At 40.6% G+C, this 26257-nt stretch overlaps 1 protein-coding gene across 4 annotated transcripts in view; it reads right to left on the reverse strand.

The window, feature by feature from the left end:
• The window catches only part of LOC140734747 (protein shisa-like-1), a 176202-nt gene that overhangs the window by 87108 nt on the left and 62837 nt on the right, over positions 1-26257 (reverse strand). For 2 of the 4 annotated variants that reach the window (XM_073059185.1, XM_073059179.1), the window contains exon 2: positions 7408-7473. The exons of the other annotated variants lie outside the window; for them this stretch is intronic. The gene's annotated coding sequence lies outside the window, so the exon portion shown is untranslated. The remainder of the gene's footprint in view (positions 1-7407; positions 7474-26257) is intronic. 4 annotated transcript variants of the gene reach the window in all.

Here is a 26257-nt window from a genome sequence, read left to right on the forward strand (position 1 = left end):
AGACAAAAGGTTACTCTAGTGACAGATCATCAGCCCCTTGTGTCCATTTTCAATCCCAGGAAGGGAATTCTAGTGATGACTGCTACCAAGTTACAACATTCGGCACTGTTCCTAGGAGACCACTCTTATAACATAGAGCTCAAGGGTACCAAACAACACAGCTACGCTGACAACTTGTCACATCTTCCACTGTTGGCAACTGAAGAAGAAAAGTCCTCATACTGTGACCCAGCAGAAATTTTCCACACAGCATTGGAGGACCGGTTACCAGTACCAAATTCAGAAATACGAAGAGAAGCAAGGAAAGACCTGACATTGTCAAAAGTCTATGAAATCGCCATGCAAGGATGGCCAGCTCATGGTAACACTATGTTTGCAGAGATCTCAGCGAGAACACTGATGTGTGGGTGTCGTGTTGTGGTAAGCTCTAAACTGCACACCAGAGTGTTAGAGAACTTGCATGAAGGACACCTCGGTACAGTCAAAATGAAGAGTCCCACACAGAGCTACGTGTGGTGGCCAGGAATAGATAAACAGATTGAAAACTTGACCAAAGGCTGTTCAGAATGCCAAAAAGTTCAAAATGCACCCCCACAGGCAACATCATACCCATGGGAATGGCTGTCAACACCAAGGCAAAGAATATATATTGACTTTGCTGGGCCATTCATGGACTCCATGTTTCCGATTGCTGTAGATGCTCATTCAAAGTGGCTGGAGGTTATATCAATAAAGTCAACCGCCTCAGAAAAGTCTTTTTCTGCTCTGAGGACTATCTTTGCCAGAAATGGCCTACCAGAACAAATAGTGAGTGACCACGTACCACAATACACATCAGATGGATTCAGACTATACATAAAGAAGAATGGCATCAGACATTTCATGTCAGCTCCTCCCCATGAATGGATTAGCTGAAAGGTTTATCCAAACATTCAAGAAGTCCATTAGAGCTGAGGACAGGGAGGACATTTCTCTATAGCACAGTGTGGACAACTTCCATTTTGTGTATCGAACTCTATTCATACTGTTACGAACCCCGTAACTGGGTCACTTACCAGCAAAGATGGAGACGTCCGTTGAAGTCTGATGATACTATTTTTAACAGTATTTATTAGTAAAAATACACAAAAATAATATCAATGCAAATATACAGATAATATACGTCGTCAATACTAAATCTAAAAGTGTGGGTATAATAATAATCAATAAGAAATAAGCTCTATCGTTGTCTAGGGGATAATGTATTGTCCGGTGGAAATATAAAGTTCACTCAGTTCATGCAGGCTGCAGCCGTTGGGGACCGCTGTGTTGCAATGGTTGGAGAGAGAGAGAGAGATTTGGAGAAAAACTTGTCGGCTTTCCTTTTATGATTTCGATCCATCAGGAGTCTCGTTGTCGTGGCCTTTCACTTGTGGCCTCTCCTTTAGCTAAACCGTTCTTCCGTGATGAGCCCGCCGCCCTGGCAAGGGAGGACGCACACGAGCTCTCACCGGCTTTCGCTATTAAACGCTATCACGGGATTTCCAGCGTTTCTCCTGGTGTGTCTAAAAGGGTTGTTCCCCAGACCCTTCTTTTATCCTTACTCACGGGGTCTCAGATGTCAATCAGGTTGGGATGATGCAATCCCTCAACCAGACCACTCTGGTTGTCCCCTGAGGGGTTTCAATGAATAGTACAGTACTCAATACACAATTCCGTCTCCAAGAGACAATGGCCATTATCAGTGGTTCTGTTTCACTGAGGTCAGGACACATTCCAAACCTTGTGTATTCTGGACGTCTCTCTCTCATTTCCTGGGTCCCAGACCCGAACTAATAGCGATCTTGCGATTCTCAAAAAGGAGGGGGCGACTTTGTACCCTTTGGCCCCTCAGAGTTGCTTCACATTCATAACACCCCCTTCCTTCTAAGATTTTTGCCACAGGTAAAAATTAATTAATACAGAGTCTTACAGGATTTCAGAATCTAACACAATACAAAAGAGTTTTTTTTTCACTACAGAGTAATACAGTTATGCTTTCAATTCAGCATCTAAACAGTTAGCAATTACATTGTCACTTCCTTTAATATCTTAATATCTTGTACGTTAATAAATTATTGTAGCATCAGACTCCAATTTAATAACCACCTATTTTTATTCCTTTTCTTCAGCAAAACAAAACTAAAGAGTTGTGATCTTAGCTTTCATGTATATTACAAAATTTCATGCAAATACTAATCTTTATTTTACTTTCAAACTTAACAGTCAATCTTCCATGGGGTTGTCTTTATTAGTTACATGCTTTGTCGAAATCCCTTAAAACCGGATCCTGTTATTTAAAGTGGCATCCCGTCAACCCTCGCCCCTTTTCCAGTTAACTCCCACGTGGTTAGCTTGTATACCAGTGTGGAATAGGCTTTTGCATGCACCTTTCATAGGAGTTATTTTATCAATAATGTTTTCCAAACGTAGCCCATTGGTTGAATTTCCACACAATTCTTTGTTTTTAAGCAAGTCGTTAGTTTTATCTTCAGGACCCTTCATTCTATTGGCTTTCAGTTTAAAATCTGCAAGCGATCCCTCTTTGTCCAAACAGCATTTCAAATTCTGCCTCTTCACAGCACACTCTTGAATAACAATAGCGCGTGGGGCACCTTTACGTTCCAAATCGACCTGTAATTGATTCGCAGGCACCGTGTTAACAAGCCATTGTCCTTTCAGCCTGGTTACTACTTCTGACACCAATCCAGACTCAGATTAATAGCGATCTTGCGATTCTCAAAAAGGAGGGGGCGACTTTGTACCCTTCGGCCCCTCAGAGTTGCTTCACATTCATAACAATACGATGACAGATCAAACACCTATAAAGCTGTTCATGAACAGGAATCTGAGATCTTGCACAGACCTCCTGAAACCAGATCTATGCAGAATAAACAGTTCAACCAGTTGCTAAGTGAATCAGCAAGGAGGTTCAAGGTTGGACCGGAAGTCCTAGCGGATGATTACCGAGAAGACAAGTGGACACCCAGTAGGATAACTACAAGAACTGGACCACTGATGTACACAGTGGATAGAACATAGAACATAGAAATCTACAGCACATTACAGGCCCTTCGGCCCACAATGTTGTGCCAACCATGTAACCTTCTCTAGAAACTGCCTAGAATTACCCTAGCGCATTGTCCTCTAGTTCTCTAAGCTCCATCTTAAAAAACCCGACTGTATCCGCTTCTACCACCACCACCGGCAGTGTACTCCATGCACCCACAACTCTCTGTGTGAAAAACCTAACCCTGACATTGCCTCAGTACCCTTTGAACTAAGCACCTTTGAACTATGCCCCCTCACGTTAGCTATTTCAGCCCTGGGAAAAAGCCTCTGGCTATCCACTCAATCAATGCACCTCATTATCTTATACACCTCTGTCTGGTCACCTTTCATTCTCTGTCGCTCCAGGGAGAAAAGGCCAAGTTCATTCGACCTATTCTCGTAAGGTACACCCTCCAATCTAGGCAACATCATTGTAAATCTCCTCTGCACACTCTGTATAGTATCCACATCCTTCCTGTAGTGAGGTGACCAGAACTGAACACAGTACTCCAAGTGGGGTCTGACCAAGGTCTTATATAGCTGTAACATTATCTCATGGCTCTTGAACTCAATCCTATGGTTGATGAATGCCAACACACCATATGCCTTCTTAGCAACATTGTCAACCTGCACAGCAGCTTTGAGTGTCCTATGGACATGGACCCCAAGATCTCTCAGATCCTGCACACTACCAAGAGTCTTACCATTAATATTGTATTTTGTCTTCAAATTTGACCTACCAGAAGAACCATTACACACTTAACTGGGTTGAAGTCCATCTGCCACTCCTCAGCCCAGTTCTGCATTCTATTGATGTCCTGCTGACAACTTCTGACAACCCTCCAGACTATCCACAACACCCCCAACCTTTATGTCATCAGCAAACTTACTACCCACCCTTCTACATCTTCATCCAGGTCATTTATAAAAATCACAGAGAGGAGAGATCCCAGAAGAGATCCCTGCGGAACACCAGTGGTCACCGACCTCCATGCAGAATATGAATCATCTATAACCCCTCTTTGCCTTCTGCGGGCAAGCCATTTCTGGATCCACAAAGCAGAGTCTCTTTGGATCCATTACCTCCTTATTTTCTGAAGCAGACTTGCATTGGGAACCTTATCAAATGCCTTACTGAAATTCATATACATCCATGTTGGAGATCAAACATGGAGACGTCATGTGGACCAGATATTGGATGCTCAACCGAAGAAACCACCCAATCGATTACATGCAACAAGATGGACACATTACAGCCTCTCAGTGATGTTGTCACTGACTACAATGTGACACCGGAAACCAAGAATGTTGCGTTGTACAAGACACCTACCAAACCTGATACCACTCCATAGGTCCAGAGGTGTTACGAGAATGTTATCATTATCAAGATGCCTGCCAAACCTGATGCTACTCTTCAGGTCCAGAGGCGCTATCCTGAAAGAGACAGAGCACCACCCAAAAGACTGAATCTTCAGTATAGTGATGTTAGTTATGGACCGTAATTGTGAAGGCATGTTTATTTGGAATATGGTTTATGAAAAGAAATTGAATGTTTGTACATATACAGTTTTATGTTGTGATAATCTAAAGGAAGTGAAATGTATGGATCTATTTATTTTAGAGCAATAACTTCCCTTAGCACTAGGTGTGGATCTGTTGTCTACACATGCGCATTGCTCTCTCCCTCGCTCTCTGCAGCGTCAATTAAAGCCACTTCCCAAGTGTGTGCTTTTTAAACTTTATTGATATGTAGTTGCACAGACACAACATTTCTCTAGACTGCAGATGCCCACACAATCAAATGTTTAATGCCCTGCCTCCCCCACCTCACAGAGTTCCACTAGCTGGGATTTTGAAATCGTATAACTAGTTGCAAATCTGGAAGCTTTTCTAATCTGCATTTGATTTGAGCTTCATCTGGAACTGAGCCACACAAACTGAAATATGATAGAACCTGGAATTTAAATGCAACGTTAGAAAAAGACTGGAAATTCTGAGCAAGGTAGGTAGCACCTATTGTGAAATGGAAATCAATTTAAATTTTAGGCCTAAGGCTAGTCATGTTCGTCATTATAGGTGTTCATCTGAAATATTTTGTAATTCTGGAGCCTAAGGTCTGAAATGTCACCAGTGTGAGTTCTGCTTTTTGCACAGGAGCTGCATTTTCCTTCTCATGCCTGATGTAGATTTCATATTGCAACATTGTTTTCAAAGTATTAAGACTAAATTGACAAAAGCTCCAATCTCCAACACACTAAAGCCTCTCAAAGTAACTTGGCAATGCTGGTAAATTCACCCAGATCCCAAAAGATGAATTTTTAAAAATGCTATTTAAGATGCCTTTAGTAGATTGATTCAAAGAAATTGTAATAATTATAAAGGAATATCATTAATGAGGAAATGTTATACTTATGAATTATGATTTTTCCTGCTCAGTCTTGGCCTTTTGATAAGCCAGCTGATTTCAGATGGGGAGATATAGGATCCCTGTGATGGTTTGAAAATCATTTCTCTTGGGAATGATAAAATAAAGGCATCCTGTTGATCTCAGTTCAAAAGCATATGATCATGGTTAATTGACAAAGATACCTCAAGCTATTGTAAGAGTGTGGAAGATAAAAGGCACAGGCCATACAGCCAGATTTGCCAGCTCCTCAGTCAACAAGGTCATTATTGACTGCATGCCCAAGACCACTTTTCTCCTGAACACTATATCCTCTAATTCTTTTAATGTCTGGGTGCGAACCTCTGAAGTAAACATCTTCAAAGACTTAAAAGACTTTTCCTCCCCTCAAATTCTGATAGCTTAACTTTATCCAGAGAATCTCCTGCTTAATGTATCTTGATGTCTACCTTGTTGATTCCTCACAGAATGTGTCAGTACGATCACTTTTCAATCTTCTAAACTCTTGGCATAAAACAGCCAACTCAACCCATATATAAAATTACTGAATCAGTCTTGCAAGCCAAGTTAGGGTAAATGCCAAAGGCCGTTTGCTCCGTCTCGAGAGTGTAGAATTAGGGACTAATGTGTCAAGGTAAGAGCATGACCTTTAGAACAGAGATGAAGAGATATTTAGTTACATGGAGCATTGTAACTCTCAGGAATTATCTGAAGAAGTATAGAGACTTACTTCAAAAATTATTCCTAGTAAGCTCAGAAATACTGCAAATCCTAGTGTGGTTGATTGGAGCGTTGAGTGTACAAGTTGGGAAATGATATTGCAGCTGAATAAAACTTTTGTTAGTTCACATTTGGAGTATTATATGCTGTTCTGGTCATCACTGTAGAGGGTTTGGAGGGAGGGCATAAGAGGTTTACTGGGATATTGCCTAGTTTGGAGATCATCAACTATAAGTAGAGGTTGGATAATCTTGGAATGCTTTCATTCGAGCATTGAAGGCTGAGTGAATCAGATTCAGGTTTATTACTACTGACAGATGACGCAAAATCTACTGCTTTGTGGCAGCAGTACATTGCAAAACAAAAAATCACTGTAAGTTAAAATAATAAATAAATAAATAATGCGAAAGAGAAGTCGTGACGTGGTGCTCATGGGTTCATGGACCAATGATCGCGGGGAAGAAGCTGTTCCTAAAATGTTGTGTATGGGTCTTCATAGTCCTGAGCCCCTCCCTGGTAGTAGTAATGAGAAGAGGGCACGCCCTAGTCCTTAATAACTCCTAAGGCACTGCCGTTTGAAAATGTTCTGGATGGTGAGGAGGCTTTGCCTATGGTGGAGCTGGCTGAAGCAATCCGATAGAAGTACATAAAATTATGTTGTGACCTGGGGAAAAATATGGTCCATTAACCCATGACCTGGGGAAAAGTACACACTCAGGACAACAAATACTTTTTCGGGTTTTAATTCCTTTATCTGTTTTAGCTGTTTAAGTGCCAGAAGAGGGTCTTAAAACAAAATAAACAACTTTACAATCAAGACCTGCCATTACACTTTCCATTTAACCTTCGATCCACACACTTGTGTATCAACAGATTGCGTATGCAGTATAAAAATACAGTACAAAAACCACACAAAACTAATACAGTACTAATACGGTAGTGGCAATCCTGAAGGAACACAATACAAGCAATGTTAGAATCCCCCCAACCCTGTATCTTATACATAGCAGCGAAAAATGTAAGCGAATACATCTCATCTAAGGCATCTATTACTTTTTAGTTCACACGTGCTGAACCCCCAAGCAGAGACTGAACATTCACGTTACGCTGTTACATGCACAATCAGTCATGATACAATAAAGATAGACAAAAGGTACACTTTGACACAACTTTTACAAGATATTGCCTGGTAGTTAAATTACAGGAAGACTGACCTACTTGGCTGGTGAGGAACTTTGCAAGCCACGCTATCCAGCGTCGAGTTCTTTACTCGTGAAAATCTAAAGCATCCACATATAAAACATGTCAAATGACTGATATTCTTGATTCACCAACAAGCATAAACAAATTCACACGGATATTGTAAATTAATGCTCACCTTTCCTCACCCAGCCCAGTACCTCTGGGGGAACTCGATTCCAACACCCCGCCAACTTCTGCAGCAGAAAACAAAATGGTCTCCCTGCTATCCCGCGTGTGTGTAATGACATCACCACCTCCACTTAAAGGCACAGACAGCTATTCTAGCATTGCCCAGATGGATGCCTGAGTACACTTTTTAACAATAAGGAATAGCATTCGATGGTCACCCGGTTAATTTGGATAGATAGTCTTTTTCCCCCACGATGGAAGTGTCAAACACCAGAGGGGGTGGGTTTAAGGTAGGAGGGGGAAATTTTAAAAGAGATTCATAAGGCAAGTTTTTTTTTAACACGGAATGGCAGGTACTGGAATGCACTGCCAGGGGAGGTGGTGGAAGCAGACAAACAATGAACAGCAGTGAATGGAGACCATGTGGAAAAGACAGGGTAAGTTTAGACTGGCATCGAGGTCATCGCAGACTAATGGGTTTAAGGGACTGCTCCGTACTGTGCTGTTCCATGTTCAATATTAAGTTTTTTAGTTTTAATCACTTACTGACCCCAGATGTACATTTCATTACCATTGAACTGGTTGCTGTGCTAGGCCATTTCAGATTCCATGCAGTGGGGTCTCATATAACTTAGTTAGCAGCGTTCTTTACTTGAGAAAGATTAATAAATGAACTTGAGTTTTAGATTATTACTGATAGTAGCTTTTCATTCCACTTTAAATTAATTTATTGAATTTAAATTTCCTACCTTTTTCCTACCTTTTTTTTAAACCAGTGCATGAGATTTTAGGATCTCCGTATTAACTGTACATAATTTGTGCTTAACTTCTTCAATTTTTCACACTGCCCCATGTAGATTGAGATGAATTGCATTATAACCCAAGAAAAAACTCTTGCTTTTAATCTCAGAAGGAATTAAATACGCTCTTCAGGGAATGACAAATCTATCGGAACAGGGAAAGGGTATTAATTTAATCAAAGTACCTACAACATTAGAAAGGAATAAAGCCTTGCATAGGATAATCCACTGTCATCTAAATCAGAAATATCAGAGCATTATATTTAGAGGAGCATTTGGAGGGGCAGGCAAGATTAAACAATGGACAGCTCTTATCTATCTTTAAATCAACACAAATGAAACAGACAATTTGATCATCACCAATTTGGTGTTTGTAGGGGACTATACCAAATGAATGGTAGATTTTTCTACACAACAATAATGTCCACATTTTTGATGGTACTTCATTGCTGTGATATTCTGTAAATATCCTGGGATCATAAGAGGTGTCACATTTAATTTGTTAATCTGTATTTTTATAGAGGAGGAAAAATACCAAATTGGGACCAATGCCAAATTGGAGAGGCAGTGTCTGTTGCTAATCAGAGCAACCTTAGATACTGATTGGAGTGTTACACTAGACACAGCAGCTCAAAGATTGTGTAGCCCAAAAGATAATGTTGGAAGCATTAACTCATGATAAGAATATGGCCTAGGTGTTGGATTATTATAGGTGAACTATCAAGCGCTAGCACTGTAGTGTTGTGTACACTCAGTGCTCACTTTAATAGGTACACCTGTACAACTGCTCGTTAATGTAAATATCTGATCAGCCAATCATGTGGCAGCAACACAATGCATAAAAGCATGCAGGCATGGTCAAGACATTCAGTTGATGTTCAGACCAAACATCAGAATGGGGAAGAAATGTGATCTAAGTGACATTAACTGTGGAATGATTGTTGGTGCCACACAGGGGTTTGAGTATCTCAGACACTGTTGAACTCCTGGGATTTTCAAATGCAACAGTCTCTAGAGATTACCAAGAATGGTATGATAAACAAAAATACATCCAGTGAGTGGCAGTTTTATTTTATTTATTTTTATTTAGAGATGCAGTACGGTAAAATGCCTTCCAGCCCAGCAAGCCTGCACCACCCAATTACACCCATGTGACCAATGGTCTTATTAAGCTGTATGTCTTAGAAATGTGGGTGGAAACCATAGCACCCGGAGGAAACCTACATGGCCATGAGAAGAACGTACATGCTCCTTACAGACAGTGATGAGAAATGAACCCAGGCTGAACCCATTACTATGCAATCTCGTTCTTGTTAAAGAGAGAGTTCAGAAGAGAATAGCCAGACTGGTTCATGCTGAGAGGAAGGCAACAATAACTTAAGTAACTACGCTTTACAACAGTGGCGAGCAGAAGAGCATCTCTGAAAGTACAACAGATTGAACTTGAAATGGATGGACTACAGCAGAAAAGACTACGAACATACAGAAATATACTCAGTGGCCACTTGATTAGGTTCCTCTTGTACCTAATAAAGTGGACACTGAGACTATATATTGAAATGCAGATCTACATATTTTACAGGGTGTTTTGAAACATTTCAAACATAGAGATTGATATTGATGAAAACATTCTGCAGAGTAACAGACTGTTTGGCATGTTGCATGGAAGATCAGGTATGTATCTCTGCATTCTAATCAGATCATGAAATATGGCAGATATGTTTGACAATGCTATCAATACAAATAGATTTTATGAAGAACTTTTGATAGTTATAGCGTTACAAGTAGTGTAAATGGCCCTTGGCAATATAAGGTCCAGAGAGAAGTCAGGCTGATTGACTCAACACACGACCGACATTTGCAACATAAATAAGATCAGCAAAGTTTATGAGGTTATTGCGTGGGATGGCTGATATACCAGAATCAATAGAGTAATATCTAGTTTAGAGACACAAGAAACTGCAGATCCTCCCTATCTGTGGTTTATACTGCTCTTCAACCACCGAGATTCACTATTGTTGTCATTATCCTTCCTCAACGTCATTTTCTGTCCATTAATACTCAGTGTTATCTCTAAGCATGAGAATTCTAATGACAAATGATCCTGGGGAATATTGATGATGAGCAGGTATTTAAGCATGTCAATCACTTGTATTCAGTTGCTTTCTCTGTGTTACTGGCTGTCTGTAGTGATCGGTTGGATGCCAACTGATAATTTGTCAAGTTCTGAATAATGCCATGTGTGTGTATTTTCGTTGGCTCTATCTGTCACTGAAGATGGCTGATTGAATTTATCGCTACTTTACAGTAGAACTAACAATGATGATTCACTGCAGCAGTGGAGGTTTTGCAGAAGAGGTTTACCTGGATTAAAGGGCATGTAGGGGCAACTATGATGGGGCATTGAAAAGGTTCGTGGATAGGCTCACGAATGCGCAGATATGAAAAGATAAGAACTTGGATATGTGCAGGTGTCATTGCCGATTTGCTGGAATCTGACAACTTGCACTCATTGATCAATCCCAGTTTATTTACTTGTGCTCAAGGAAAGCATTTTAGTGCCAATCATAACATATATTTCAGGTGTTAATAACCAATTAAGTTTATGTTCTAAAAGCCAATAATACATAATTAGCAAAATAACCATCTAATAGTAAGTGTTGCCCTAGAATCTTCTGTCGGCATCCTTATCTTGTCTTGGTATGCTTGGCAACTTTGGCTTAAAAAGCAAAGGCTGTACAAAGGAGGGTTAGGCTTCCCAGGGACATATTCAGCTTGAATGACTGCACTATGTCAGTACACTGTCTCTGTCAGGTTTTCATCTTGACCCTTGCCTTACTGAACTGCACATAGTGAGAAGGGATTCATTTAGTTCAGCATTTGATTACTAATTGATTTAGTTTGGCCCATCATAGTGGGCCGAAGGGCCTGTTCCTCAGCTATGTTCCATGTTCTAAAATGGAGTGGGTAATGGTGTGTGGGTTGACATTATCTCCTACCGTTATTTCACGAAAGTTCCATTCATAAATTTATTTATCTTTCCTCATTGAGGTGAATACTCTGTAGGATATAAAATAATTACTGAAAGGGCATCCAATGCAGAATAGTTGTTGTTATTTCTCTCTGCACCTTGTGGTGCATCAGGTGATAACCTTGCTGTTTCTTTAGCATTTTGTCTGTCTGTTATGAGGCTGAGTTGCTAGCTCAATGCTCGACCAGGCACGGATGGGAAGTGGACAAGGGAGCCAGCCGGATTCGAACCCAGGACCACTCACCCCGAAGTCCAGTGCTGATGCCACTACGCCACTGGCCAGCAATGCAGGATTAAGTATTGGATTTTGTTTGCAGTGGGGCTCATCCAGAATATCAGAGACTGACCCGTGCCTCGGCTGTCAGGAATAAATCACCTGGGGGCAGAGTGGACAGTGAAGGTTATCTTTCCCGTTCATAACTGGAAAAGTGGGCCAAGCAATTGCAAACGGAATTTAACTCAGACAAGTGCAGCATTTAGGGATGTTAAGTCAGGGCAGGACTTGCACCGCAAACAATCCTGGAGAATGTTGCAGAGTAGAAAGTCCTGGGGTGCAAGTACACAGTTCCCTGAAAACAGAGGCACAGGTAGACAAGTTAGTGAAGAAGGTATTTGCCATACTTATTCCACATCATCTGTGTGATTCCATTGTCCACTTGGTCCCTTCCCACTCATCTCCCTCCCAGCACTCCTGCAAGTTACACCTGCCTATTCAATTCCTCCCTCACCTCCATTCAGAGTCCTAAACATTCCTTCCAGGTGAGGAAACACTTCACTTGCAAGACTGTTGGGGGTCGCCTATGGTATCCAATGCTCTTGATGTGGACTCTCCACTGGTGATATCTGACGTAAATTGGGCAGAGTTCAGGCCAGTGTCGTAAAAAGTCAATTTATGGTCTTGCCAATTTAAGTTACTGCTTTTATGGCTTTTCATACCTGTATTAAAGGGGCTTTTTCCAGCATGACATCAATCTGTCCTCCAGCAGGTACGATGACCAGGAGCACAAATTTCAAACATGGCCACATTCATGATTTCACCTCTGCCCTTCCACCAGTGCCTTGGTACTGGTCAGTCAGACAATCTTGACATATGCTGATCGTGAAAAATAGCACAATCAGAACCCAATCCTAACACTGAACGCACGCTAAGCTGTGGGAGGTTAACTAGTGTGGTCAGTGTAATTGGGTAATGAATCTCCATATTAGTAGAAGGGTGTTACTGCCCATGCATACCATTGACAATACCACAGCCATTGTAATTCACATTGCAAATATTTTCATATGCATTCAGCACAATTCTGGAGCCAGTTCAGCACTGCAGCAACCAACATGGCTTTACTAAGCTGAATTTTGCAGACTTTATGCTATTCTTCTGGCTGGATAAGCTATTGTAGGCTGAATTGATTTAATGAAAGTACCTACTGGAGTGCTCGAGGATCATCCTAAATTCATATATATTCACCAAGGATAGTCTGTTTGCAGGAAAATCTCAGACAGTGATATTTCTGCTACACAACAAATCTGTGGCAGCAAAACTTTCCAGAAGAATATTTTCCAAAATTATCTTTATAAAGTTTCTTTCTTTCTTAGCTGGATTTTTATACCAGTTAAAGCTATATTATGTTGTTCTGCATTAGACGGAAAAAAAATCACTCAAATCAAGGCTACTAATTCTGTATACTAGACTATTGTGGTGCTGGATGAAAAATTCTTATCACAGTATTGCAATTCATGTAAGACTGAAGTATTTCTGTCTCCTGTCATTAATGGGCCGTTTGTATGAACTTATTATGTCTTGAAAATCCTGCAGTGTTTGCCACTTTGCCACTTACTGTATTTCTTGATCAATTGTTTACAGAAAGGGGAGGGGAATGAAGGTTGGCTGTTTTTAATTGAGCTCATGAATATCAGTGATGACAGTATAAGAGATCTTAAGACACAGAGCATTATTATTCTGTCACACTCACCTTCGTTTGTGATTGAATTTTTACTTCAGACATTAACTGTAATGTGCAATATGCCTTTCAAATCTAATACAGTAGTCTAACAATTGCCATCAAAAATTCTGACAGGTATTTTTTTGAATTGAGATTTGAAAAGGTGCAACACAGCCTGGAGCTATTATGCCACATGTTAGCTGAAGATTTTTCTATTATGATGGATGACTTTAGAACCTTTGTATTTTATACCTTAATGTTTAATGGCTGGTTGGAGTGATTCCCATCCTATCTGCTTTCCAATAGGTCAAAACTGCTTACAGTTTTCCAGGATGAGAGACTGGTGTGAATTTTCCACACACAATTTTATCATAAAAGGTTCTGCTGTGATTCAAAGTATCTGACTTAGATAAGTCATGCCTATAGCTTTCTCTTTTAAAATAGCACTCAGCAAGTCATTTGACAGATAATATGATAGATGGAATTTTTAAAATGTTAATTCTCTGACAACATAGTTTAAAAATGAGATTTCTGTAAGTCTTAGATCAGCTCTAACTAGGGTCATTGGATCAGTGGTTAATTCTGGTAACCTAAACAGATAACAAAATGACATGACATCAGTAGTAAAGGAATACGTACTGTTGGATAAAATGTTGTTTAGACAAGGTATTAAGCAAAAAAATATTACTGCTCTCTTGATCACAGGTAAACTGAAAATAACATGGCATTTATAAAGATTGGTGGAGTTCTCTTGCAGGCTTGGTCAACACCTGTCATTCAACTTTAATCCAACCAATTTCATTGCCATTTTTGAAAAATCACAAAATCACAGAAAGGTTACAACCTGAAAGGAGGTTGTTTGACCTTTCCAGTCAGAACTGCCTCCATGGATAAGCAATCCAAATGGTCTGCAGATATTTTCCTTTTATGTTATCTTTTGAATGCCTGGGACAAGTGCGTTGTCCGGAAAGCAAAGGTTAAACAGGTATTTCTTATCCAGTTCTTATTTCTTATGTCCTGTATCTTGCAGCCTTGTCCAGCCTATAACTGTCCAAAATCTCAGCGTTCTTCCCATTTTCACTTCTTGGGCATTCTTCAGTGGAATGTTACCACCACTGACAGCCATACCTTCATCTGCTTCCACACCATTCTGAACTGTTTCTGAGACTTGGTCTGTCCAAATGGTCCCCTATTTAGTATATGCCATCATACTTGTAAAGTATGGGATTGGCTTTTCAGTAATTGGAGAGTTTAAAGGTGATACACATTTGAAAGTTTTTCCTTTTATTAGCTTTATAGATTGGCACATGTGCCATCAATTAATTGTTGTTAATTACGTGTCACTGCCTTCTCTTTTTCCTTCCTCACCCATACCCAGCCTATTTGACAAAAACGATTCGAGATATTTCAGGTCAGATGGATGATGTGTGTTGAGGCCTTCACCATTGCTGACTTGTCTCTCTTCTATAAGTACCCAACTATCAGTTAATTCTCACATTTCAAAAGTGGATATTCTCAACAACCTGTGAACGAACCAATTTACCCTTGCTTGCTGGGCTGACTTTGAATCTACTTCCAAAAATACCCCTGTGATATACTGTGCTACAGACCACAGTGGTGAAAGTTGACATTATTTCATTCTGACTTGGATTTGAAATCCAATTTTCTAACTGAATAGAAAATATATTAAGTTCTTTCATTTTTCTCTGTCTGTGTCAATTGATTTTTGAAAATTCTCAGTCGTTTTCTTTTGGGGGAGAGATGAAAGAGCATGGACCCACCGAATTCACAATGAACTTGGAAATTGTAATGTTAGGATTAAATAACATGAGCAGGAGAGGGCAGTTGGCCTTAACAGCCTGCTCTGCTATTCATCAAGATCAAACCTGACTTCCTCTTCAGAGTCTTCTGGAGTAGACAATTCCAAAAATTCATCATTCACTGTCAAAGTATTTGTCTCATCTCAGTCCTAAATGGATGGCCCCTTATTCTGAGACTTCCTTATACAGTGGACTGCTCACCCAAGGAAGTATGCTCCTTGCGTCCAGCCTGACAAGCATGCAAAAGTTTTGTAAGTTTTAATGAGCTTTCCACTTCTTCTAAATTCTAGACAATGCAAGTTAACTCTCCTTGATTTCTCTTCATACAGTAAATTCATCATCTCTGGAACCAGTCAAGTGAACCTCAGTACCTTCCCTCTGTGGTCAGTATATCTTTTTTGAGGATACCACACCTGTACATATTGCTCCAGGTGCAATCCTATTTTGGACCTGTGTAGCTGCAGTATAATAAATAACTCCTGAACTCAAATTCTCTCATAGTAAATGTCAATACATTTGCTTTCTTAATCTCTTGTGCAAATGCACTTTGTATTCCAATAACTTCTGTACAAGGATACCTGGTTATCACTACCCTATCTTTCACTGTTTAAAAAAAAGTACTATCTTCTTAAGTTTTGTGTACCCAAATTCATAACTCCCCCACTTTTTGATATTAAAGGTGATGTAACTTCACTGTCCGGTGACTTGGGTTCATGCTTGCATTTGGGAGCATGTTTTCCCCCTGGCTCTATGGTTTTCTACCAGCTGCCTCAGTTTCTTTCCACACTTTAAAGGCACATTGATTGTTTAATTAGGTGCCATTAATTACCCTTTAATGAAGGTAAATAGCAAAAGAATCAAAGAAGTGTTGGTGGACTTGTGATTGTAAATAATTTGCAGTACGACTACAGGGAAAGGCAAGGGGAGATGGGATCACAATGCTGGGGGGCTAGTGTGGACCCTGTGGGCGAAATGGCTTCCTTTGTTGAAGAATGTAAACAAGCATTGTATCTGCTTTTTCCTTACCCACTCACTCAGCCTGTCCATATTCCTTTGAAGCCTCATTATATCTTCCCTTCCTGCTGAGAGTTCCAACTAGTCTTGTATCCACAACAAATACATTTGGTTCCTTCTGCCGAATTATTGATCTAACTGAAGTCAAAGGACTAAACTCTGTGATGACTAGGCACAGAATGCTAGCCTGAGGAAGATCTGTTTATTCCAGCTCTGAGTACTCGAATCTTTTTAGCCGACTCTCTGTGTGGGGCTTTATTGAAAGCCTTCTAAAAATCCCAAAATGCCCAAATCACTTGTTTCTCTAAACACTACCTCCCCCCCCCCCATTTCTTGTCCTAGCCACAAGCTCAAAGAGCTGCAGACAATTAGTTAAACACAATTTTCTCTTCATACCTTCATGCTCTGATTACTCCTGTTTATCTCTTCACGATTTTCTGCTATTAAATCCTTCATTAAAGATACAAGCATTTTCTATTCATAACATTAGGCTAACAGGGTGGCAGTTCTCCTTTTTTCCTTCCTCCTTTCCTAAACACCAGGGTCATGTTTGTTTTCCTTTAACCTGCAGGAACATTCCGCAATCCACAGCGCGTTTGGATGAGGATAACCAGAGCATTCAGTCTTCACCTCTTTCAAAACTCTGACATGCTAGTTAATGAAACCAGTTTCTTCAAAACCTATAACTATTTTTTTCTTTTCTTCAGTAGTTGCTCACATCTAGAGACTTTGTTGTCAAAGACTGCCACAACAGTAATAGTTATCTTGCACACATCTGGTGACTTATTGCATGATAGGATATTACAAGTGACAAGATGCCTAAATGGCAGCATTTACTTTTCTCAAATACCACGAAGTGGAACGCATTTGACAGTCAGATTTATTATTATGACTGAGTAATATGCAATGTTGTGCTTAACCAGTTTTGCTGAGGTAACCAGGGCACCACCAAATAGTAATTAATATGTAGTGGAGTGTAAAATTTTCTGCAGATCATCAGCTATTCTGGAGATCTTTGAGAAAGTATGTATACCAACAAAGCAAAAATTGATTTCTTTTGTATTATTGATTTCATATGTTAAGAAGTTTCTTTTCTGGTCACCATTCCAATTCTTTCTGTTCTAAATGGGAATTATATTAATTATCCTTATTGGTGGTTCATTTAGTAGTGACCTTGGTTGTGCCTTTGTGCTGTTTGGACATTTCCCCTGTGACCACGTGGGTCTTCTCTGAGTCCTCAGATGTGTTTGATAGGTAATTGGCTCCTGTAAATTGTCCCAAGGATGGCAAGAGAATAATGGAGAGTGGAGTTGGTGGGATAGGCATGCAAGAGGAAAAATTAGATTAGAGTTTATCCTTGATCATCATGGTCAGTGTAGATGTGGTGATCCAAAGGACCTTTTTTGCATGATTCGGTGGTATAATTTAACTCTTCAGCCAAATGTATTGAATCATTCATAAAAAAAATATCCTGTGCCCATCCCTTGTATCAGTGATTCTCTCACCAACCAGAAAAACATTGTTTATCTTTACCCTGTAAGTTGAATGAGCAGAAATTTTTCTGAGGATTGTGTATTATTGAAGCCACAGTGGAGGAAAGAAAACAGATACAAGTGGCCATAAGTGAGAAGAGGAAGGCAATATGATAGGGTTTGAGATGTTGGAACTTCTGGTCTGTCTAGTCTTGTTAGAATTTTATAGATATTGAGGAGATTCCCTTTCTTTAAGTTTATTCTGACTCTTTTAGTACATATCTATGCTTGTCCCTCTTCGTTAATTCTAAACTGCTTCTAATAATAATAATACAATCTGCCTTTTTCTGGCAGCTTTATATGCCTTTGGACATAATGCCATTTCTAATTTTCTTTGTGTGTCACATTTGAGCCTTTTTTTCTTGACTTATTTTTGTGCCAAACAGAGATGAATAATTGTTGTAATTAATGCCTATCCACTGCTAACCCATTTTGCAATGCTCTCCAAGGCAATTCTTGCCTCGTAACTCCGCAGTTTCCTTTGTTCTGAATCAGGAGCCTAGTTTCTGTTTCAACAACTTCACTCCATGAAATGCAGTTAGCAGCGAAGAGTTCAGTGAGTGAACGGACAAGAGATTAATTAAGTTAATCGTCAATTGAGTTAAACTGCCTATTGATATAAATGATGGATTTATATTTTTATATTTGTAACTTAATAATAATTTATAAGGATTAGATAGACGCAGGCCAAGTGCATGCAATGAGGCTAGCTCGGGGAAAACACCTTAGTTGGTAAGGACAAGTTAGGCCAAAAGGCATAAAAGAACTTGCATACTGTATGTCAACCTTTCTACATCTTTTCAGTAAAATTTGTTGGGATACAAAATATTTGAGTCTTATTTGGAATAGTCTCAGCAGCTGTGCATTCCAGAAGGCAGAGTTGAGGCAGAGGCTAAAAGGAAATGTCATTTTCTCTAATCAGCAAAAACAGTGCAAGATTTTCTTGAGATATGAGCCAGCTAGCAAATACTCCTGCAAAGCCAGAAAGTGGATGCATGTGATTTTCTCTAGGTTTGTAATTAAAAATTTATCAAGCTTCACATTCCAAATTTCCTCTGCCAGCATTGGTGGCTTGGAAAACAAAATCCTTTTCAGATTTTGCAGCTTCATAATTATGTCTCAAGGCAAGTGTGAGCAATGACTTGTAACTTTTACAGACCATTACAGACAGCAAATCCAAACAGCTGGTAGCATTATAATGTTTGAAATGGTTGGTATAATCTTATAAAATATTATATGACCTTGAATCCAAAATATGTTGCTGATGAGGACTTCAAGACATTCTAAGCTAGAGTTGGCACCTGGCAATGGTGTTGCTCTTTAAGTTGTTACTATCAGAATGTTTTCTACTACTAAAGTGCTTTTGAATTCCTGATGGGAGTTTTTGTGTGTTTGATGTCATCTACAGATAAAATTCCGATTCAAACATCCTTATAAGTGGTCTAACATATTAAATTTGTCACCCTGACATCAGAACATAAAAGAAAAAATACATAATCTATAACTCATAATATTTTTTTCCAAATTAAGTAGTTAGTCAGAGTGGAAAGATCCAGCAAAGTACCGGTAATCTTTCTGTCAGTAAGTTTGCCATACATAGACATTTGTTGAGTACATAAATAACAAGTGAGAAACCCTCAGCAAACATAATATGTTATTGAAATAGAATAAGATTCACAGATGTTGTTTCACAGAGTCACCCTTTCTAAACCTGTTAAGAAGGAAGATTTTGTACACAGTTCTTCATAGTAAGTATGATTACAATGTCACTAACGTTTAGAAACAAAGTTTTTGCACTCAATATTTCTCTGTTGGCAAGGCCAGAATGTTGTGGAACTGCACTCTGGCATGAAACAACTTTCTTTTCTTCTTGTTGGATGCCTTGCCAGCTTTCTAACTTCGTTCAACAATCAATGACCTTTTGATCAGATCACTTAAACAGGGAGCTAGGAGGGACCAGAATGTTTTATATTATGCTACAATGCATTTATATAATGTTCAGGGCATGGAGAATATTACTAATACATAAAAAAGAACTAAGTTAAATTGGGAGATTATAGCTACACAGCTTTTGTATGGCATACAAATGTTGGAAATGTTAATCACCAGCCTACGAGGAGGAATTGATGATTGACAAGTCTACCTGAAAAGTATGTTTTTCGAGATATATTTTCTATTCTTAACATAGTGCAGTCATTGGGTTTATTTTTATCATTTTACTATAGTTTAAAATCTACTGGTTTCAGCTACTGGTGAAAAAGATATGATTTCTGTCTCAAAGTGAACGATGAGCCTACTTCTCTCACAGCATCAATTTTCCTCTTGAAACTTTCTCTATAGTCTATTTCCTCTGACTCCACTGCACCTAATGTTGGGGGTTCTCCAGTCCACAGCCTACGTCAGCTATGAGCTGTGGAGAGGAAATGATCAGTGATCAAGAGGTAAGTCCTGCAGGTGCAACAGAGCAAGTCAAACCCCAGACTCCACTTCTCATGATGCTGTTAGCTACCAATAGTACTGACTTGGCATCTGAAAATATTGCATAATATTCCAGTAGGCTGATCTACACGCGTGCAATCAGTTTTTCCCATTAATAACCTACTAAATGAATATTTGTACAGGCAGCCGGTAGACTCATATGAACAAGAGTCCTGAACAAGTGGTCATTCAATTCTATCACATATGAAAAATATCCTGACATCATGAGTATTGATTCAATTTCCGGACATGCAAGAAATGAGTGAGGATAATATTATGCAGTGGAAGATAGTTGTCAAGTGGAAAGATTAGAATACATTGGGAAAGGAGTGTTAGATCCCCTCAATTCACAAACAAGGATTTTGAGTGGCATCCTATCACCAGATAACATAGCTTTCTGTTTACTTTTCAAGGAGGGTGTTGCAGTATTATGGGAGGTCCCAGGCTGGAGACTCAGACCAAAACAAAATTACAAAAAGCTCACTCTTCTAAGCAGGATTTCTGTCAGACAACCTCCAACTTAGAGTGGTGAATAGAAAGAGAATATTTCTTAATTCCTGGAATCATTCTACTTTATTAATTTGATGCCATTGGTCAGACATGTAGCTACCTGCAGGTATTCTTTAAACCATCTAATCCAGGAACATTAACATCGGACATAGAATAGACAGCACACTCAGTCCCTTTGGACAACAATGATCATTTAGCCTACTCTAAGATCCAAGCTGTCCCTCCCACATGGCCCTCCATTTTTCTTTCATCCACATTCCTATCTAAGAGTCTCTTAAATGCCCCTAATGTACCTTCCTCTATCACCACACCGGGTAGCACATACCATTCCATCATCACTCTATATGTAAGAAAAAAACAGCCTGTGACATTCCCCCTATAACTCTGCCCTGGGAAAAAAATCTCTGGCTGTCCACCTTGTCTATGCCTCTTGTCATCTTGTACACCCCTATCAAGTCATCGCTCATCTTTCTTCACTCCAAAAAGCTCGTCCTACCTATCATCATAAGACATGCCCTAATCCAGGTAGCATCCTGGTAAATCTTCTCTGCACCCTCTGTAAAGCTTCCACATCCAGAATGTAACGACCAGAATTGAACACAATCCTCCAGGTATGGTCTAAAGAGAGATTTATAAAGCTGCAATATTAACTTGCAGCTCTTGAACTTAATCCCATGACTAATGAAGGCCAAACCACTGTATGCCTTCTTAACCATCCTCTCAATGTGAACTGTAACTTTGAGGGATCTATGAATGTGAACTCCAAGATTTCTCCGTTCTTCCACACTGTTAAGAATCCTGCCATTAACCCTGTATTCTGTCTTCCAGTTTCAACCTTCTAAACTGAATCACTTCCCACTTTTCCAGATTGAACTTTGCCAATTCTCAGCCTGGTCAGCACTCAGTTCGAGAGAACTGGAATAAGAAAGCAAAGTTGAGGCTTTATAAAGCATTGATCAAAGGACACTTGGATTTCTCTATCCAAAGGGTGGTGAATCTGTGGAATCCATTGTCACAGACAGTTGTGGAGGCCTAGTTATTAGGCATATTTAAATTGGAGTTTGATAGCTTCTTGATTAGCATGGAACTCAAAGATTATGGGGAGAAGGCAGGAGAATGAGTTGAGAGGATAATACTGTAAATCAGCCTTGATGGAATGCCAGAGCAGACTTGATGGGCCAAATAGACTAATTCTGCTCATATGTTTTATAGACTAATGATCTTTTAATGTACCTTCATAACCTATGACAACCTTCTTCACTGTCCACAACATCACCAACCTTTAGGTCATTTGCAGACTTACTAACCCAGCCATCCACATTCTCATCCAGGTCATTTATAAAAACCACACAAAGAGCAGGGGTCCTAGAACAGATGCCTGTGAGACACCACTTGTCACTGACTTCCAGGCAGAATACGATCCATCCACTGCCTTCAGTGGGCTAGCCAATTTGATTCCACACAGCCAAAATTCCCTGAAAATCCCATGTCTCCTGAGTTTCTGAAGGAACCTACCATGGGGGAACTAGTCAAATGCCTTTCTAAAATCCATATACACCTCGTCCACTGCTCTGCCTTTATTGATAGGTTCTGTCATTTCTTCAAAGAATTCAGGCTCAGGTGAGGCCTACAAAGCCATTTGACTATACTGAATTAGACTAAGCTGCTCAAAATGGTCATATATCCTGTCTCTTAAGAATCTTTTTCAATAGTTTTCCCACTGCTCACTGAACTATAATTCCCACTAATCCCTATTTGAACAAAGGAATAACATTCCCCACCCTCCAGTCCTCTGGCACTACTCCTGTGGCCAGTAAGGACACAAGGATCATCACCAATGGCATAGCAATCTCTTCCTTTGCTTTCCATAGTAACCTGGGGCATATCCTGTCTGACTTGGGGAAATTACCTATCCTAATGTTTTTCAAAAGTTCCAGCACATCCTCTTTCTTAACATCAACATGTTTCATCATATCAGTTTCTTCTATGCTGACTGTGCCTTCATCCAGGCCCCTCTCTTGAGTGAATACTGAAGCAAAATGTTCATTAAATTCCTCCCCTACCTCCTCTGACTCCAGGCATATTTCCTCCCTTACTTCTGATTGATCCTATCCTCACTCTAGTCATCCTCTTGTTCTTCATCTGTGGGTAAAACACCTTGGAGTTTTCTTTAAAACTATTTGCAAGGCCTTCTCATGTTCCCTCCCAGCTCTCCTAAGTCCATTTTTCAGTTCTTTACTGGCTACCTTGTAACTCTCAAGAGCCTGGTCTGATTCTTGCTTTCCAAGCCTTAAGTATGCTTACACGAGGAAATCTGCAGATGCTGGAAATTCAAGCAACATGATATTTCGCAACATGCGAAATGATAGGAGAAGACCGGAGGGGGTGGGGTGAAGCTAAAAGCTGGAAAGGTGATTGGCAAAAGGGATACAGAGCTGGAGAAGGGAAAGGATCATGGGACGGGAGGCCTCAGGAGAAAGAAAGGGGGAGGGGAGCACCAGAGGGAGATGGAGAATAGGCAGAGTGACGGGCAGAGAGAGAACTATTCCTCTTCCCACCCTGTCTCTTGCAACTATTCCTCTTTTCACCCTGTCTCTTGCAAAAATGCTATCCCCTTCTCACAATTCCTCCGTCTGCACTGCATCTGCTCTCTTTGTCTTCCTTTTTTAAACAAAGGGGCTTCCCTTCTTCCACCATCAACTCTGCTCTCAAATGCATCTCTCCCATTTCCCGCACATCTGCCCTCACCCCATCCGCCCTCCAGCCCACTCGGGATAGGGTTCCCCTTATCCTCACCTATCACCCCACCAGCCTCCAGGTCCAACATATAATTCTCCGTAACTTCCGCCACCTCCAACGGGATCCCCCTACCAAGCACATCTTTCCCTCTGCTGCCTCTTTCTGCTTTCCGCAGGGATTGCTCCCTACGCGACTCCCTTGTCCATTCATCCCCCCCATCCCTTCCCACCGATCTCCCTCCTGGCACTCATCCTTGCAAGTGGAACAAGTGCTACACCTGCCCTTACACTTCCTCCCTCACCACCATTCAGGGCCCCAGAAAGTCCTTCCAGGTGAGGCGACACTTCACTTGTGAGTCGGTTGGTGTGGTATACTGCGTCCAGTGCTCCCGGTGTGGCCTTTTATATATTGGTGAGACCCGACACAGACTGGGAGACCGTTTCGCTGAACACCTACGCTCTGTCCGCCAAAGAAAGCAGGATCTCCCAGTGGCCACACATTTTAATTCCACGTCCCATTCCCATTCTGATATGTCTATCCATGGCCTCCTCTACTGTCAAGATGAAGCCACACTCAGGTTGGAGGAACAACACCTTATATACCGGCTGGGTAGCCTCCAACCTAATGGCATGAAAATTAACCTCTAATTTCCATTGATGCTTCTCCTCCCCTTCTTACCCCATCCCTGATATATTTAGTTTCCCCCCCTTTTTTTTTCTTTCTCTCTCTGCCCATCACTCTGCCTGTTCTCCATCTCCCTCTGGTGCTCCCCTCCCCCTTTCTTTCTCCCGAGGCCTCCCGTCCCATGATCCTTTCCCTTCTCTAGCTCTGTATCCCTTTTGCCAATCACCTTTCTGGCTCTCAGCTTCACCCCACCCCCTCTGGTCTTCTCCTATCATTTCGCATTTTCCCCTCCCCCTCCTACTTTCAAATCTCTTACTATCTTTCCTTTCAGTTAGTCCTGACGAAGGGTCTCGGCCCGAAACATTGACAGCACTTCTCCCTATAGATGCTGCCTGGCCTGCTGTGTTCCACCAGTGTTTTGTGTGTGTTGCTTAAGTATGCTTCTTTCTTTCTCTTGACCAGATGATCCACATCTCTTGTCAAGCACAGTTTCTTCATCCTACCATCCGCTCCCTACCTCAGTGGGACAAACCTATTCAGAAACCTATTCAAGTGCTCCTAAACGACCTCTCATTTCCGTTCTCTATTTCCTCAATACAGCCATTCCCAATTTACACTCCTAAATTCCTGCCTAATAGCATCATAATTCACCCTTTCCTCCCCCAAATAAATACTTTTCCATACTATTTACTCTTGTCTCTGTCCAAAGCTATGCTAATGGTTAGGGAGATGTGGTCTCTGTCTCTGAAATTCACACCCACAGAGATCTGTCATCCAAACAAATTCATTGCTGAATACTGATCCAGTATGGCTTCTCCTCTAGTTGCCTGTCTACATATTGTGTCAGGAATCCTTCTTGGACACACTCAATAAATTCCACCCCATCTAAACATTTTGCACTAAGGAGGAGTCAATCAAAATTAGAGAAATTAAAGTCACCCATGACAACAAATCAATGATTTTTGCATCTTTCCAAAATCTGCCTCCCAATGCTCCTTGGTGTCTCTATTGCTATTGAGGGGATCTATAGAATATTCCTAACAGAGCGATTGCTCACTTCACGTTTCCTACTTCCATCAGCATTGATTCAATAGACAATCCTTCCCAGTCGTCCTCCCTTCCTGCAGTTGCGATACCATCCCTGGTTAGCAATACCATTCCCCCACATCTTTAATCTCCCTCCTTGTCCCTCTTGAAACGTCTAAACCCCAAGCATGTAGTAGCCATTCCCGCACTTGTGATAGAAAACTCTCTGTAATGACCACATGTTGTTGTTCCATGTATTGGCCCCTGCTCTAAGTTCACCGCCCTTGTTCCTGATACTTCTTGCATTAAATTAGACACATTTCAAACCATCTATCTGACTGCATTTATACCTTTTTCACTACTCACCCTTCCTCACAATCTCTCCACATGCTACATCTATCTTTACACCAACTGCCCACCTTTTGACCTATCACTCTGGTTCCCATTCCTCTGTCAAACTACTTTAAACCATCCCCAACAGCTCTAGAAAAACTGCCTGCCTGGATGTTGGTCCCTCTGAAGTTCAGATTTGTGATCCACAAATCTAAAACCCTGCTCCCTGCACCAATTCTTCAGCCACACAGTCATCTTCCAAATCATCCTATTCTTACCCTCACTGGCACGTGGCACACTGCTTTTCAGCTTCCCACCTTGCCCTCTATGATCTCCCTTCAGGATCTCATCCCTTTTACTAACTATGTCATTGGTACCCGCATGTACCCCAACTTCAGGCTGCTCAACCTCCCCCTTAAAAATGCTGTGGAGCGTATTTTAGACATTTCTGATCCTGGAGGCAACATACCATCTAGGACACTCTTTCAAATCCCCAGAATCTCTTGCCTGTTCTCCTAACTTTTGAATTCCCTATTACCATCACCCTCAGCTTCTCCCTCCTTCATTTCTGAGCCACAGATCCACAATCAGTGCAGCATTTTTCAATTTGTTTTGCTTCTGAGCCTCCAAGCCTAGGCCAGGCAAGAGTACAATATTGATGTACTACAGACATGAACAGAAAAAACATAATATTGACTGGTAGAAGGTGATTTGGTTGTCCGAGTTTGTAAATTCATAGTGAGATTAGGTCACTGAGCTCAAGGGAGAGTAAGAGTTCAAGGGTTGGAATGTGGCCAGTGGAGCACATTTGGATGGAAAATAGATAATTAATTCTCCTAATGCAATGTT

Source organism: Hemitrygon akajei, chromosome 10 (genome assembly GCF_048418815.1).
Source record: "Hemitrygon akajei chromosome 10, sHemAka1.3, whole genome shotgun sequence".
NCBI lineage: Eukaryota > Metazoa > Chordata > Chondrichthyes > Myliobatiformes > Dasyatidae > Hemitrygon > Hemitrygon akajei.